The sequence below is a fragment of the Coturnix japonica genome, chromosome 20 (assembly GCF_054131305.1).
Source record: "Coturnix japonica strain WE chromosome 20, WE-NBRP24, whole genome shotgun sequence".
Lineage (NCBI taxonomy): Eukaryota > Metazoa > Chordata > Aves > Galliformes > Phasianidae > Coturnix > Coturnix japonica.
In genome coordinates, this window is record NC_140682.1 from 11,267,594 (window position 1) to 11,284,781 (window position 17,188).

The window sequence follows — 17,188 nt, forward strand, 5'->3', positions numbered from 1 at the left end:
GTGGCTGAGAAATGGAGCTGGGACTCAGGAGAGCAACACGTGGCTGTGTCCCAGAGCTCCCAAAGTGTGGCCATGGCAAGGTAGGCGTGCCTTACCGTAAGCGTTGTTCAAGCACAGCTCCTGGCACTGTCTGCAACAGATCCGCTCTCTGCGTGCTTTCTTTCAGTCGCTGGTGTTGTGCAGCACAGCCATGGCACGGCCCTCAGTGCGTACCCGAGGAGCGTGAAAAGGTAGGTGGTGAATTTTCATCTTGCTAACGCTAGGATTAGGAATGGTGAGCATCCCTAAAAGATTGGCCACGAAGGTGTGATCTGCCTCGGGGAGAAGTTGATTCTCGCCTCTTCAGCTTTTCCCTTCTTTTCTGTCCACCTGTCCTTTCCAGCTCCTCCTCCCCTCAGCTGCAAGTGGGGTAGTGCTCAAGTGTGAGGACTCTTCCTTGGCATGCGGTAACAGACAATGCAGATGTGAGTTTTGTGTCCTTCCTTGTTCTTGGGTCCGTAGCCCAGGGATATCTTGCGAGCAGCTCTCTAAGTCAGCCTGTGCTGGCAGCGTGCGTGAGTGAAATAGTGCCTCTTTTTTCCCTCTTGCAGCAAGCTTGCTGAGGCAAGGCAAGCGCTACTCAGCTTAGGAAGAAAGCCGAGAAGGAAAGCAGAAAGCAACGATGAGGGCTTGAGCAAGAAGCTACAAAGGACAGCAGAACCACCTGCAACGCTTCCTCGGAGGTGACACCAAAAGCTGCTGACTCAACAGTCCAGTTTACCGGCACAGCCGTGCTTTCCCTGTCATGGACGGTGGAGATGATGGAAGTGAACTGGACAGGAAGGGCTTGTGCTGCGTTAGAAGCAAAGAGGGCTTCACCTGTGCAGGACTTGGTGTATGGCAAGAGCTGGAGACGCTGCGTTCCTTCAGGGTGTGTCTCTTGAGGTCCAGGCCTGGTGTAGGGTTAGGTTGAAATAGGGCTGGCTGGGACTGGAGAGGGAGGAGGTGACGTAGCCCCGGGGTTTGGCTTCTCCTTGGGTCTGACTGGAGGCTGAGTGACTGATTGCTAAGCGGAAATCCTGGGCACTGGGGTTTCATTTTGGGGTGTGGGTGGGGCAATAAATAGAAGCCAAATCTTGCACGCAATAAAATTGAAGCGAACTTTCTAAACCTGGTGCTGCCTCTTTCAGTAGCTGGTCAGAACGTCCCTCGCTCGGGCTGGCAATCGCAGGGTGATGAAGCGGTCGGCTTCACATCTCTCCCTTGACATGGTGCAGTGCAGGTTTTCCCCCATTTCCTTGTTGGTCTTCCCAACCTGTGGCCTTTCAGCCAACCCGTAAGTGCTGGTGACAGGCTGTGAGCATCTCCTTGCTCTCTGAGGACTGACAGAAAGAAACCAGAGGAGGGGAAGCAGCCCGGCAGGAAGAAGGGTGTCCCGTGCTCAGCCCCTTGAGTTGGCCTCTCTTCCCTGAGGGTTCTTTCAGCTTCTGATGCACCGTGTGCTGCTGTTTGCCCTGGGAAGCCCAGCTGCACGCTGGCAGCCGTGGCCTATGCATCAGCCTCCCCTTGAGGCCCAAGGAGTTGTTTGTTTTTATGTATTCAGTATTGGTGTGGCATTTTGTTGTTTTGTTCAGCTTTGAGATCAAGGGGTAATTTAACACCGTTGGAAGTCATTGGGGTTCAGGAGTAGCACATGCAGAATTTTGATCATGCAGCAAGTTGTGATTTCTACTGTGTTAAAGAACTGGCACACACATATATGCAGTGTTTGAGACATGGACTCAGATGTGAACGATCCAAATCGTTTATTACAAGTTCTCACATCCCTTATATACCTTCACAAGTTGTTATTTTCTAACTTTCCCATCCGCCCTTACAACTTTCCCAAACACCTTTACATGTCAACAAAGCATTCTACAAAACACTTTTCAACTGTCCATGCAGGCACATATCCAATCAGAGCTGTGAGACTCTTCTTTACCTTGCTGAGGAGTACTTGGTTCTCATGCTGTTTATCTTGCTCCACAGCTGCTACTCTGAACAGCTTTTCTTGTATTCCCACACATATACGCCTGCAGCCGGAGCTTGATTGACTCTTGTCAATACGGCCTTCCAAACCCCAGCCCTGGGGAGCTGTCCAAAAATTTTCCAACCTTTTGTATTATCTAAGTTTATTTTAAACAGACAAGGAGGAGTAATCTCTTAAAGGCTTTTTTAAAGGCATTGGACTAGGTTTTGATTATCACGTCTCAGGAAGCTTCTGCTTTCCACCTAGCGCTAATGTGATAAACCAAGAGCAGATTACACAAGAGATTCAGGCCTTGCTGCCAGTCTTTTATGAATCAGAATTTTGTTTCACGTTGCCAGATATTCTGGTTTCCTTTTCAGGAGATTCTTTTGCTGTATATTAAGAAGGCCAAGGGCATCCTGGCCTGCATCAGAAACAGTGTTGCCAGCAGGAGCAAAGAGGTGATTGTCCCCCCTGTTCTCAGCACTGATGAGGCCGCAGCTCGAGTGCTGTGTTCAGTTTTGGGCCCCTCAGTGCAAGGAAGACATGGAGGCCCCGGAACGCGTTCAGAGGAGGGCAACAAAGCTGGTGAGGGGTCTGGAGCACAGGCCGTATGAGTTGAGGCTGAGGGAGCTGGGAATGTTCAGCCTGGAGAAGAGGAGGCTCAGGGGAGACCTCATTGCTCTCTCTAACTTCCTGAAGGGAGGCTGTAGTGAGCTGGGGCTCGGCCTCTTCTCTCGTGTCATTAATGATAGGACCAGAGGGAATGGCTTCAAGCTGCGACAGGGGAGATTCAGGCTGGACACTACGAGGTATTACTGCTCAGAACGGGTGGCCAGACGCTGGAATGGACACAGGGAGGTGGTGAAGGGAAGGGGACGAGGGCAAGGAAGGAAGGAAGGGAAGGGGAAGGTAAAGGAATGACTTGCGGAATCAAACTCTATAATCCAGAGATGGGTTATAAAGCAGGTATGTTTATTCCAGCGTTGCGCAGCGCCGGGTGCAAGGGGGATAGCTCCTCCAAACTTGCACACCGTAAAGAGAAAAGTGTGTTACAGATATAGGTTAAGCTAATACATAATCAATAGTCTCCTCCTCAGTTTGATTACATATTCATTACATTCCCTATGACCCCATTCCCCGCAACCCCATTCCCTCATTCCCTCTGACCCCATTCCCCGCGACCCTTGCCGTTGTTTTGGGGTGAAATTCTTCTTCTGTTTTCTTCTTGGTGTTATCTGCTGGTATCGTTCTCCCATGTCAGCATCATCTTGCCCGGGGGTATCTAATCCTTCTTCTTGTCAGAGGTCTCCGGACAATTTCTTCTTATCTTTAGTGCCCTCTTCTCTGGTTTTATTTTGACTAAGTGTCTGTAATTCCCCCTATCCCTGCACTTTTAAATGTAAACTATCTGCAGTTACCCTTTGTCTTGGTTTCTGTGAAGTTCCCCTTTCCCTTTCTATAGCAAAGTGTTACCTTGCCTCCATTTAAGTCTTTGGGTCCCCAGGGAGGCTCTCCCTGGGGGTGTCCCGATTCGAAGGCAGGATTCAATCCCGCTGCAGCCCGTCCATGGCAGGCAAACGCTTCTCTCCTCTGCTCTTGGGACTCAGCAGTGCCAGGGGTTTCACAGCGCGCGTGTTGCAGTGGCTGGCAGCCTCCGTGTGTTTTTCTATTGCATACAGGATCCCATGGTGGAGCCGCGTTAGAAGCAGACGTTGGTGTCTTGTGGCAGGAGCAAGGGCAGTGGAAGCGCTGCCCAGGGCAGGGCGGTGGTGACTGCCATGAGAGCGGAGGTCTGATGCCATCTGCGAGGGATGGGATTTGCATCCGGTGGCTTTTCCGTTGCAGAATGTCCAGCAGCAGAGCGTGAGTGGCCGTGAAATGAAGCTGGGCCTCAGGAGAGCAGTCTGGAGCTGCATCACGAGCTTCGTGCGTGGCCAGCGCAAGGTAGGTGTGCTTTACTGTAAGCGTGCGCTGAAGCAGTGTTGGTTAAGCACGGCTCACTCCTCTGTCTGCAACAGATGGGCTTTCTGCGCGCTTTATTGCTGTGGCCGTAGAATTCCCTCTTTCTTACCATCTGATCTATGAAGGCTTTTGTGTGGGAAGGGTTTGAGGAATGAGGGAGTAGAAATTGCTTTAGTCACGAGTCATCTGGAAAGGTTTCACAGAAACGGCGACATTTGCAGAAGGAACGTATTGGCATTGGCAGTTGTGCAAAATACTCATTGGGATAGAGAGGAGGGAGTACCTGCAGAAGATCGTTCTCTTCTGGTTTTGAGGAAGCCGGGGAGGGCTCAGATTGCAGCTTAAGCAATGTTCTTTTGTCACACTCTGTGTCCTGTGTTGCGTTCCCCAGAGTTTCATCTCTGCTTTTGATTCCAGTTCTCCTGACAGGTTAGGCTTGAATTCAGCATAATATCTGCTTCTCCCTGGGTTCAGGTTCTTTGGGTCTCCTGCCTGCTTTTCTCCCTTTTCTTAATGGAGAGTGGAGTTTCAACCACAGAGCAAAGTTTCGTGATTAACAGAAACAAATATGGAACATATTAGATGAACACAGCTCTGCATTTTTTTCTTCCTCCGGGTAGCAAGGGACTCCTGTGCTCTCATTAATATCAACGGTGAGTAGATGCTGCCTCCTGTTGGAGCCTAAAATGCTTTCCATAGTTGAGTGGTTGGAAACATAGGGTTTTAACTTAAAGTTGTTTGCGCAGAGTGAAGGTTAGGAATACAATTAGAATACAGTTACACAGTGCTCTATCCCCAGAACTTTCCGCCATTTTTCTTAACACAGCTTATGGTTCATTTCAAAACAAACTAACAAAGATGAACTTGGGTTAGCGTAGCCCGTTTTAAATGATCCTTCTGTGTCTTTTCCAGGCTGGTAGCAGAATGGAGACTTTCCTGAGGCGCTGAGGAACAGACACAAGCTTCTTTTGAAGGCTTCAATGAAATTCTGCCCCAGCAGTATCTGCGGTCCTTTGGTGCTAAGGAGCTGGAGGTAAAAGATTCTTTTACTATTGCCAGATCCAGGCTGCTACAGGTAATACTTGCATTTCAGTCATTGTCTGAAGAGCAGAGTTCATTAAGGCTGGTGGTTCTGTTTTCAGGATGTGTGAGAGAAGCCTTATGTATCAGGTAGTATTTGGTTACTGTGTTGGTCTTCTCTTTCTTCTTTGCAACCAACTTAGACACATTTCTAACATTAAGATTCTGCCAGCATAAATTTTTTGGCTGACAGTGTTTTTGTAGTCCTTGACAATGTGATTTGCGTGTGTCTAAAGAGTGAGCGACTAGAAAGCAAGGGAGATAAGAACCAAATATCAGCAGATGGTCAAATTACTGAGTGGAGCAGGCTTTAGCTGCTTTTGGTCTCTCCAAGTTATACTCTGCAGCAGAACATCGTATTTCTAGCACAGAATGGTACGGTTAGGCAATGAGAAAGTATGGTTTATATGTCTAAATGCATTCGTTTTCATGACTGGTGTATCTTCTTTGTTGCCACGGATGTTATTATTTGCTGTGGAAGTTTAAGAGTTTAATATTAAAACCAAGTGTACTGTGATTGCGGGTGCTTTGAAGTACAGTAGTATTTCAGTACAATAGTCTTGCTGTAGAAGCAAAGTAGTAGCTTGTAGTTTCCATGTTTATGAAATTTTTCTTCCCTAAATGTGCTCCTGTGTGGAATTCAAGAAATTGATCTGAATGACTGGCAGAGGCAATACCATCTTCCGGCATGATAGCGGAACCAGCAGACAGATATTGTGGTTCTGGCAGGTTTGTAGACTTCTTTTTTCCACACAAGAACACAGCAACAGCTTAATGAGCAATAGTCAGAATTACTCAACAGATAAGTAGCATGTAAATGTAAATGATAACTGCTAATCCAGCTGTCCCATGGGGGATGGGGAAGTGAACGTTTCAATATTAAACTTGACATCAATGTTAATTATTATTTTTCAGTTTGGGAAATAAATAGATAATGAGAAGAGAATGAGATTTCTACAGTTTGTTACTGGAACGTGCAGATTACCAGTAGGAGGATTTGCTGACCTCACGGGTAACGAGCCCTCTTTAATGCATTTTATGCTCATGTTATTTCCTTTTTTCTTAATAAGGACCAAGCTGTGTTTTTAAGGGTATTTTTAAATGAATTTATATGGAATCTTTTTTCTGTGTCTTGTATATTGGTAGAGCTGTGATAGAAAAAGGGATGGATGGAATGTGAACATGCCTTGCATCAGTGACTTGATCCATGGTTTGGACGTGGTCCTGGCAGGGCAGCCTGCTCTGGGTATCCTTGGTTGATCAGAGTGGCAGGACTAGGTAAACTCCAGAGATTCCTTCCAGTACCAAACCAACGATGTGATTCAGTGGTTGAGTTTCTTTGAAAACCGCTTCATATTTATGCATTTCACTACGTGGATTTCTTCAGAGGGATGTAGTGAGAGACAGATGTCTTTGTGCTCTGCAAGTAGTTATAGTCTTGTTTTCTCTTCATGGCTTTCACGTGCTGTTGTCACTTATTACCTACTGGTGTACACAGGCAGTTAGACCTAAGAATTCCTTGTTTGATTTTTGTACAGGGAGCAACGGACCCCAAAAATTTTGCATTGAGAAAGTTGGGAAGGAAAACTGGTTACCTGGAAGTCACACCTGGTAAGTACGAAGGATCAAACTCTGCTGTGGTTCTGTTCTTATGGATGGAAATCTACTTTGAGATTTTAGGAAGTGGGTGTGATATGGAAGTGTCTGAGACTGTGTGAAAGCAAAGCACTGGGCTATGGCAGTAAGCTCTGCTGAGTAATAGTTGAACTTCTGAAAAGCAGTTTTGTTGTGGAGCTGATTCCATTGTAAACGCCATGGATCTGCACACCACTAAAAACGTACAGCTACTTTTAGTACTTAAGGTTGTCCTTTTTTTAAAGAGTTTGGGATTGATCTTTCATTATCACCACGCTCGATCTTGGCAATGAAAATAAATAGCCACGCTCATGCTCCCTCTTGGCTGGAGAAAATGTAGCTTCTGCTCAGTTTCTCAGTTACGCTGGTGCTTTGTGAAGATGCTCAGATTTTAAGTTTCAGATACAGAAGAGAGATTAGGTGAGACTTGTTACTAAATACATTGCCAGTTATGGACAGTTATCGCTGCTCAGGTGCTTGTTGTGCTTTAACTCTCACTTTCATAGAAAAGTGCATGTCAAGATACAGTTGTTTTAGAGGGTACAAATGCAGTTTTCCTTCTGAACAGGACAGTTCATATGCCTGTGTTCCTAATGGATATTTGGTGGTTTAAACTGTTGTTCAATACTTAAGGTTTCTCTTTGTTTTCAGTTTCAATCGTTTGGACCTCCCACCCTATAAGAATTATGAGCAGCTGAAGGAAAAGCTGTTATTTGCAACTGAAGAAACAGAAGGTTTTGGGCAGGAATAGCTGGGATTTGCACCTTGAAGAATGTGAACTCAGCGTGATGTTCTTCTTCGCTTCTTCTGCTTGTTGCACACTTCATAGTAAAGTAGACTTGACTTGGATTATTTAACAATAGTTGCGTGTAAGTAAATGGATGTTATCCTGAGGTTTTATCCATGTAAACTCTGGATTTCTACCGAGCACTTTCAGAAACCTTCTCACTGGCGGTGAAAGCTATCCTTGCTTCACAGTTTTACTAGGAGGAAGATCTGCCTATTCCAAAACACTGGATGGGTATTTTACCGTATACAGCTCAGAAGGAGAAGAAAAAAGCCTTATGAATATTCTGTTTATGTTAATTCTGACAGTGAAATCTAGTTATCTAACATATTTACAGGAGAGGTGAAATTAAACAGGATAATGCAAGATTAAGCTAAGACAACTAGTTTGTGTTCTGCATAATGATTTATGATTCACGTAGGGAACCTAGACATGCCGTGGATGTATAAATATCACCCAAAAGGCTTTCAGCCCTGTATTTTTAAAACACAAAGCAGTTCTAATTGAAATAGCCTTAGCCCTAGTTCTATAGGGTACAGCTGTTGAATATTTTTATGGTTGAAATGTTTAGTTCAGGAAAAAGGCAGATGCTTGTATATATTTTTGCAGTCTCGGATTCCACTTACTCCATGTTTTCTTTCTTTAATTTAAGTGGTGTGTTTGTGTCTTTCCTGCTGTATTGGATGGGGAAAGTGGGCTGGATATCCCAGGCACCAGAACTTACTTTAATGTACCGCAAACAAAGAGTCAGCTGGGAAAAGCAGTCTGTGAAATGCTGCATTTGGCCAAACAGGAAAGTAAACCTGCTAGTGTGTTCAATTGGCGACGTTCTTGAAGTCTGAAATAATGTTTACTTACACGTTTTGCTTTGTAAGCTAACAAGTCTGTTGGTTTTTCTACAGCATGTTCTGTAGAAATAAAACGTTGTTCCTATGAACCATTGGTGCACTTTGCTGTTCTTTATGGGGATGCGGAGGAAACATCCCGTGGATGCTGTGGATAACCCCACAGCATCTGCTACCCCAGGTAATATTGGACTTCCAGCTGAGATGAATGACTTTACTGCTCCCGGCACTGCTTGAGCAACCTGGTCTGTGTGAATTCATACTGCATAACAAATACATACTCGTATGTAGCTGCCAACTAATCCCAGTTCTCAAACATGAAAGTAACTTCTGTTTCGTTGTTTGCCTTATGAAAATGACATGAAAAACTGAATGAGATGCTGAGCTGCTGATGGACGAATTAACAAAGCCTTATTGCTCCAGGTAGCTCAGGTGTTCCTATATGAAGCTGCACAGTAAATGCGTCATGTCTTCATCTGATCAAGCAGCGGGAGCTGATATTTTAATGTGTTTCTATTCCAGAAAAAGAAAAAAAAAACTTGAAAAAGAAAAGCCTGTTAAAATTGTCTTGTTTGCATCATTCTGACATGCTGTGCTCTGTCTGTGAATTCAGCTCTTGGTTGTGTTGGTATCTCCAGCCCCTGATTCTTGTGGTGTCTTCATTTTCTTCCAGCATCACTGTTTGTGTATTGCTCTATTGAACAAGGACATGAACAGGGATCAGCAGCACTGGATGGTAAAATACTGTATGAAGTTAATTGTGGAAATTTCCTTGTATTGTAATTTCCAGTACTCAGGAAACTGTAACAATATCTCTGTAAGTCAAATACTTTTATAAAATGACTCAAAGAGATGCTCGTCCTGTCGTTATTGGTTTGGTGTTACGAAGCACAAGTGTAGAAATGAAGGATTGAACTGCTGCTGGGGGTTGCAGGTAGGCTGGGTTTCTGTCGTGTGCTATTTCTGCCTGCTGGGGATGTGAGCGGGCGTTGGGCCCGAGCCCCGCTCGTGTTGGTCACAGCACAGGGGCTGCAGGAAACACTGGGAGAGCAGAGCAGGGAGAGCCGGGCTGTGTGCAGGCCAGGGCATGACATGGAACCTCGGCAGCTACGCGGCTGCTGAGCTTTTCCCCCAAGTCTTCAGACTCTCAGGTGATAAGGCTGTGCAGCAAAGCCAGCTGGGCACTGCTGATACTGCGGGCTTAGGGGATGAAGCCCTGCAGCACCCGCATGGCACTCCCTGTAGTCTGCCATCTTTATGTGCACAGCTGCTGCAGGTGTTGTTGGAGCAGTGGAGCGGCAGTGCAGTGCTGCAGGGCAGCTACACACCCCAGGGGCTCTCCATAGGCTGCAGTGATGTGACCCAAGTCCCACACTCACTTTCTTTCCCATTCCCAAGAATGACATACCAGTAGCAAAATGTTTTCCCCTTTTCCCAGTGTCCAAAGACAGAGATGAGGTGTCTAGCAAGTGCACCAGCAATGTGTGGAGCAGAACCGCCTTGGGAGCCACTGTCACACCTGAGTTGATCCGTTTTAGGCTTCCCATGGAAATGTAGCATTTTGACTCTTTGTTAGTAAATCTTTGAGGTTGCATTTGTCTTGCTGTTGCAATGTCTGCTGCTTGCTCTTCATGCAGCTAGTCCATGTATTTGTTTATGTAGTCAGTGCTAGGGTTTGATTTAGACAGCTCCATCATCTTTTCAAGAGCTGCACCATGGTCGGCTGTGGAGAGAGGGTGAGTGGGAGGGGACACCTGTGTCCCACAGTGGCTCCTCCAGTCAATGAAGGTCCTGAAATTGGTCTCTTCAGCTAACAGGGAGCTTTCCTCAGCTACCGTGTGTTTGGAGAGAGGAAGAGCAGTCCCAGGACCTTCAGCTGTGAGACTCTTCAGACGGACCTTGTGGAGACATCTGCAGGTGTAGTCTGGGATGGAACGGCTCCTGTTTGGCTCTTGTTGCCCACGTGCAGCATGTGGTTATTGAGCTTTGAAAGGAGCAACATAGGAAAGAATCCTGTACTCATCTACTACCTAATGCTAAGTCATTCCTCCTCACGGGGAAGTGACTAAGCATTGGTCCTGGGTGCTAGGAGAGGAATGTCAGATCTGAAACCACTCCATAAACTTAGAAGAACTGCTCAAAGTCACAAGCTACAGGTACTGGAGGAGAGCAGGACCTTTGCCCTGCAGTCAGCAGCAGTTTCAGACACACCAAAGCCGACACTGGTTTGCTTCCGTATCTCTTGTGGGACGGCCCCAGCCAAATCATCCCTTCTGGTCTGAGGATGAGGAGGGTCAGATCCTTTCAGAGCACCAAACCTGGCAGCCAACCTCATCACCAAACAAGCAGCCAGGATCCAAACTCCAGCACTCTCCATTCATCATCCCACTTCCTCGCTGCAGTCAGTCCGATGCTTCATGAGATTCAGAAGCAAACAAAATCAATACAGTCATCTTGATCCCTGCAGGAACACGCTGTGAGCAACAGAACACCTTCCTGGAAGAACTACCTCCATGAACAGAGGCAGCGACTGTGATAAAATGTTTGCTCATTAAGACCGGGATGTGGTAGCATTGTGGTGGAGTGCTTGTTCATTAGGACCGGGATGTGATGGTGGAATATGGAGGCCACAAGGGTTGCAGAACACTCTAATTTTATGGGTAGATTGTGTACTCTGCATAGTTACAGGCAAAGCGCGCCCCGATGGATACAAAGTTTCACGGAAAGACCAACCAAGGAACGACACACCAAGTGGCACGATCACGACCGACCAATTAAAGGACAATACACTCGGGATGGACCTTACAAAAGAAGTTGCAAGGGACGGGAAGGTGCGGCAGTTGGAGGAACGATGATTCCCCTGTCGCCCAGCACTGAATTGCCTTTTTGTTTTACCCGTTACAATTAATAAAAGTTTCTAATTGGAACATTATCGGCTCATTGCTTGTAAATTGATGACAATTTGGTGCCGTGACTCGGTTGGGAATACTGGCGTGGGTACGAGCCTGAGGGGGCGCCCCGCCTAAATAGGTGGCCTCGGCTCCTATCCTCCCGCCCTACTCCTGCCGACGATCCGAAATTTAAAACACAAAGGCAAGGAAAAACCGGTTAACCCTTTAAATTTCGTGCACGAAAGTCCGGACGAAGACGCAGGACAGGTGAGTATAGTCCGGTCTGGGTTGGGAATCCGGCGTGTGGCGAGTGTTGTGTGCTTGTGAAGGGGGGCCGGCAGCCGGCACTAACCCGAGCGAGTGTGGACCCCACAGTAGTGCGGTTCCCATTGCCCGCGAGGGCGTGGGCCACGACCTGGGGGAAGTGAGTGAACGCAACACTGAGTGAGGGCACGCCGAAGGGTGGGTACAGGGTATAAGCGGGACCCTTTCACCACCACAACCCCTAGGGCTACGGGCTCTATGGGGGGTTATTCTTTGGTGTTCCCCTAGAGCTACGGGCACTAGGGATGATTATTATTATTTAGGTGTTCCCCTAGAGCTACGAGCACTAGGGATGATTATTATTCAGGTGTTCCCCTAGAGCTACGGACACTAGGGATGATTATTATTTAGGTGTTCCCCTAGAGCTACGGGCACTAGGGATGATTATTATTATTTAGGTGTTCCCCTAGAGCTACGAGCACTAGGGATGATTATTATTCAGGTGTTCCCCTAGAGCTACGGACACTAGGGATGATTATTATTTAGGTGTTCCCCTAGAGCTACGGGCACTAGGGGGAGCTACAGACGTTGAAACAAGAGAGCAAGAAGTAAAGAACGAGATGGGGCAGTGTAAAACTAAACCACCCACCCCTTCTAAACGACCATCCATTCCTAAGGACTCACCTCTAGGGTTCATGCTAATTGCCTGGACGCACTATCCAGGAACAAGAAATAAAGATAAAGCAAAGATGATTTATTATTGTATAGAAATTTGGAGCGGACAACAAATTGGCCCGGCAGTATGGTGGCCTAAGTATGGTTCTAATGAAGATTGGGTACAACAGCAATTAAATTTTTGGGTAAACTCCAAAACCCCTTTCAATCAAGAAGAAAGTGACTATGCAGCAGTATGGGTCATTCGCCCAGAGGGTTTAGGAGTCCCCATTTTTAATTTGACACGAAAAGAAAAAGATGTCGAAAAACGTAAACCTCGAAGGGAAGAGGAGGCCTTAGTGGGACCCCCACCATATGCTGTACCACCAGCAATTCCCCTACCTTCTCCTCCTCAGTTGGATCATGGGCAGATGGATTCGAGAAAGGGAGAAGTACAAAAGATAGAAGGGGGAGGGCCTGTGACACGGGCAAAGGCACGACAAAATAACCTCTACCCTTTAAGAGAAATGCCCATGGGAGGTCCACAACCTCAGATGGGGTTTATATCAGTGCCCTTAAATTCAGGGGATGTTAGAGATTTTAAGAAGGAAATGGGTAATATACTAGAAGATCCCCTGGGGGTGGCAGACAGAGTAGATCAGTTCTTAGGGCCAAATGTTTATACCTGGGAGGAACTACAATCTATTCTAAGTATACTGTTCACAGCAGAAGAGAGAGGTATGATTAGGCATGCAGGGATGCGCATTTGGGATGCTCAACATGCCCACGGGCCCGCTGCGGATATTAAATGGCCCTTACAGAATCCGCAATGGGACCATCAAAATCAACATCATAGGACTCACATGCAGGACCTGCGAACTATCATTATCCAGGGCATTAGGGAGGCAGTCCCAAGAGGTCAGAATATAAATAAAGCTTTTAATGAAAGACAAAAGAAGGAGGAAACACCCACTGAATGGCTAGAAAGGTTACGCAAGAATTTACAACTATATTCAGGATTGGATCCCGATACACCGATAGGCCAGGCTCTGCTCAAAACACAGTTCGTAGCTAAGGCTTGGGAAGATATCCGCAAGAAACTAGAAAAGATAGAAAATTGGCAGGATCGGGGGCTTGATGAACTTTTGAGGGAAGCTCAGAAGGTATATGTAAGAAGGGAGGAAGAAAGACATAATAGGCAGGTTAGGATGATGGTAGCAGCGGTCAGAGAAAGTAGGGAATTGGAAAGGAAAATGGGGGGATGGACGCAAAATCGAATTCCAGGACAGCAAAAATTTAGGAAGCCTGAAAACAGGGAGGAGGAGAGAACTAACAGAAAACAGCAATTAAGATGGACTGTACTCCCCCAAGGCTTCACAGAATCCCCTAATTTGTTTGGGCAAGCCCTAGAACAGATCCTGCAAGAGTATCAGCTAGATCCTGATACCAAATTAATACAGTATGTAGATGATCTATTAATTGCTGGAGAGGATGAGGGAAAGGTTCGGAAAGAAAGTATTAAATTGCTGAACTTTTTGGGACTGAAAGGACTTAAAGTATCAAAAAGGAAATTGCAATTTGTGGAAGAGGAGGTTAGATATCTAGGGCATTACCTGAGTAAAGGAGAAAAGAAGATAGGTCCTGAAAGGATACAAGGAATATTGTCCCTGACGTCGCCAAACAATAAGAGACAAATAAGACAATTGCTGGGATTAGTGGGATATTGTAGACAATGGATTGAAAATTATAGCAGTAAAGTAAAGTTCCTATATCAAAAGCTCAGTACCGATGGATTAATAAAGTGGGATAGACAAGATGAAGAGAATCTACAAAAGCTGAAGGAGGATCTCATCAATGCCCCTGTCTTGAGCCTGCCTGACTTAAAGAGACCCTTTTATTTATTTGTTAACATAGACAGTGGTACAGCGTATGGGGTTTTAACACAGGATTGGGCAGGGAAGAAGAATTAAGAGAAGGGGAAAAATTATTTGTGGATGGATCCTCTAGAGTAGTGGAGGGAAAGAGAAGATCAGGTTATGCAATAGTAGATGGAAAGACCCTCCGGGTATTGGAATCAGGACCCCTGAGTAACACTTGGTCAGCTCAAGCTTGCGAGCTGTATGCTGTTTTACAGGCACTAAAAAGACTACAGGGAAAAGAGGGCACTATCTATACCGAATTTCCTAAAGTAGGAAGATATAAATATGTATTAGTCATAATAGACCACCTCACACATTATGTAGAGGCATTCCCCACAACTAAAGCAATAGCTCAGGTAGTAACAAAAATATTACTCGAACAAATCATCCCTAGGTATGGGGTAACAGAAGTAATGGATTCGGATCAGGGACCACACTTTGCATCAGGAATCGCTAGAGATATAGCTGAGGCCTTGGGAATAAAATGGGAAGAACATACTCCCTGGCACCCACAGAGTTCAGGGCGAGTAGAGAGAATGAATGGGGAACTAAAAAAAGCAATTGGCCAAATTAACACTAGAAACTAAGCTCTCATGGATAAAATGCATTCCCCTTGTCCTCTTAAACCTTAGGGCCCAGCCCCGGGCTGACATAGGAATATGCCATATGATGCGGGAACCCCTAAAGATCACCCGGGGGTGTTAGATAAGAACATTCAAGCTTATATCACGGAATTAATGAAGTATAAACAGGAATTGTGAAAAAGGGACAATTGACTCAAAGACCCCCTCTGGACATTACCCTCCATCGAATAAAGCCTGGAGATTGGGTTCTGATAAAGACCTGGAGAGAAACCACACTGCAGCCTCGCTGGGAAGGTCCCTATCTGGTATTATTGACTACCAATACTGCCATCAGAACTGCTGAAAAAGGATGGACACATGCTAGTCGTGTTAAGGGTCCAGTACAAAATCACGAATGGAGAGTCACTAGTCCAGCGGGTGATTTGAAAGTAAAACTGTCACGAAACCCTCCGTCAAGGAAAATGAGAACATGAATTAACAATAATTGTATAAACGTATCAGTATAGAATTTAATGTAGAAGGGAATATTTTGACTATTGTGAATGCAACTGTTGGGATATGTTTTAGAAAGGTAGTGGACCCACTGCGAAGACAGGGATACACAAATTGGTTATTAGCCTTCAGAGTGGCCGTGGAAATTTTAATAGAAGGGGGTAAACCTGGGGGTGAATTTGGATCCTTACCAGCATCACTTAAGTGTATAACCAGTGGGAAAAAGAATAGGGTGCAGTACCCCAAAGACCCACTTAAAAGGGAGGCAAAACCAGCCCCTCCTGAAGAATACTCTTGCTGCCGAGAAGATTATACACCCCATGGCTCGAGGCAACCGAGTCGATGGGCGAGGCAGAGGAGATAAAACATGTGGAGGGGTCTGCTCCATTATGAATGAATCCAAAGATTTAGGATCCAGAAGATACCCCAAGACTGGAAATAACTCCCCCGAACAATTAAAGACTCACTACTGCAGTGGGAAAACTGCCTATCTAAAACTAGCTCAATTGATAATAATATTAAGTCTCATTAATGAGGGTTGGGGTACAGAGGTACAGACACGAGCCATTTAAGTGGTCCCATCAGAAGTAGTGCTACAAAATAGAAGGGGGTTGGATCTTCTCCTATTGCAGCAAGGGGGACTATGTGTGGCTCTTAAAGAACAATGTTGCACCTACGTTGATCAAACGGGGGTAGCAATAGATACAATGGCTGAACTAAGAAAACAGTTAGAACAAAGAAAAAGAGCCCAGGAGTCGACAAGAACTAAAACGGTTTAATGAGCAAAACAAAATGGTACAATAAAAGAAAAGGGGGGACTGTGATAAAATGTTTGCTCATTAAGACCGGGATGTGGTAGCATTGTGGTGGAGTGCTTGTTCATTAGGACCGGGATGTGATGGTGGAATATGGAGGCCACAAGGGTTGCAGAACACTCTAATTTTATGGGTAGATTGTGTACTCTGCATAGTTACAGGCAAAGCGCGCCCCGATGGATACAAAGTTTCACGGAAGGACCAACCAAGGAACGACACACCAAGTGGCACGATCACGACCGACCAATTAAAGGACAATACACTCGGGATGGACCTTACAAAAGAAGTTGCAAGGGGCGGGAAGGCGCGGCAGTTGGAGGAACGAGGATTCCCCTGTCGCCCAGCGCTGAATTGCCTTTTTGTTTTACCCGCTACAATTAATAAAAGTTTCTAATTGGAACATTATCGGCTCATTGCTTGTAAATTGATGACACACTTCAGTTTGTCTCAGAGAAATCAGCCTGTTTACAGGACAAGTGAACTGTTAATGTCTGCAGAAAACAACTATAACTTAAGCTGACTGTATCCATTTCGGTAGGTGAGGCTGAAAGCACAACCTGTGTGACTGTTCACAAAACAAGCGACTTACTGAAGAAATATTTGGGAGTCTCAGAGCTGTGTTGAAAGTTGACCACCCCTTTTAGATTTCTGCCTCCAATCCTTATTCCTTCCCTAAGAACAGGAAATGGAAAATCCCTGCCTTGGCTCTCCTCTTGCAAAGCACCCTTACAACATTCAGTTGTGCAGTGGAGCTGTGATCCCCCTGCCCCAGGCAGCAGCTGTGGCAGCACAAGCCCTGCCGGGGGGCTCCTTCCCCCCACACGTCTCCCCGCAGCGCCCTGGGCAGCTTCCCGAGCAGGATGACTGCTGACCCTGGCAGGCGGCAGAGTAAGATGTATTTTTCACCAGTGGACAGACTGATTCCAGAAGCATGGCTTTGAGTTGCAGTATCAAACTCTATAACCCAGAATTAGGTTATAAAGCAGGAATACGTTTATTAGGCACTGAATGCAAAGGGGATCACACTTCTCTTGCACACCAGAAAACAGAAGTGTTACCCATTTGAAAGCCAAGCTGATACATATTCAACAGATTTCCTGGAATTCATCTACATATTCATTATTTTCCAGGAAATCACTTACATTCTGCCCCTCCCTCCAGCACATGGGCTGTTTGTAGCTGGGTTCTTCCTCCGGAGGTTGTGGGGATGAAGTCAGACGTCTTCCTTGCAAAGGCTCAAAGTCTTCCTCACTCCGTCCTTTTTACCCCA

General features: G+C 45.9%; 1 long non-coding RNA gene across 1 annotated transcript in view; it reads left to right on the plus strand.

The window, feature by feature from the left end:
• Positions 1 to 2,914: 2,914 nt before the first annotated feature.
• The window catches only part of LOC146757656 (uncharacterized), a 594,671-nt gene continuing 580,397 nt past the window's right edge, over positions 2,915 to 17,188 (plus strand). The window contains exons 1-2 of the long non-coding RNA XR_014936050.1: positions 2,915 to 3,934; positions 4,865 to 5,027. This is a non-coding gene — a long non-coding RNA (uncharacterized LOC146757656). The remainder of the gene's footprint in view (positions 3,935 to 4,864; positions 5,028 to 17,188) is intronic.